The sequence below is a fragment of the Cynoglossus semilaevis genome, chromosome 8 (genome assembly GCF_000523025.1).
Source record: "Cynoglossus semilaevis isolate Cse_v1.0 chromosome 8, Cse_v1.0, whole genome shotgun sequence".
NCBI lineage: Eukaryota > Metazoa > Chordata > Actinopteri > Pleuronectiformes > Cynoglossidae > Cynoglossus > Cynoglossus semilaevis.
Window position 1 is genome coordinate 28,910,992 of NC_024314.1, and position 217 is coordinate 28,911,208.

Genomic DNA, 217 nt, shown 5'->3' on the forward strand with positions numbered 1-217 from the left:
TGTCCCTCTCTGTCCCCGTCACGTTGACCCTCTCTGTCCTCGTCACGTGACTCTCTGTCCTCGTCACGTGACTCTCTGTCCTCGTCACGTGACCCTCTTTCCTCGTCACGTGACCCTCTTTGTCCACGTCATGTGACCCTCTCTGTCCTCGTCACGTGACCCTCTCTGTCCAGGTCATGTGACCCTCTCTGTCCAGGTCATGTGACCCTCTCTGTCC

General features: G+C 58.1%; 1 protein-coding gene across 1 annotated transcript in view; it reads left to right on the forward strand.

The window, feature by feature from the left end:
- sbf1 (SET binding factor 1) overlaps nt 1–217 on the forward strand; it is a 48,265-nt gene that overhangs the window by 36,651 nt on the left and 11,397 nt on the right. The gene's annotated exons all lie outside the window — the stretch shown is intronic.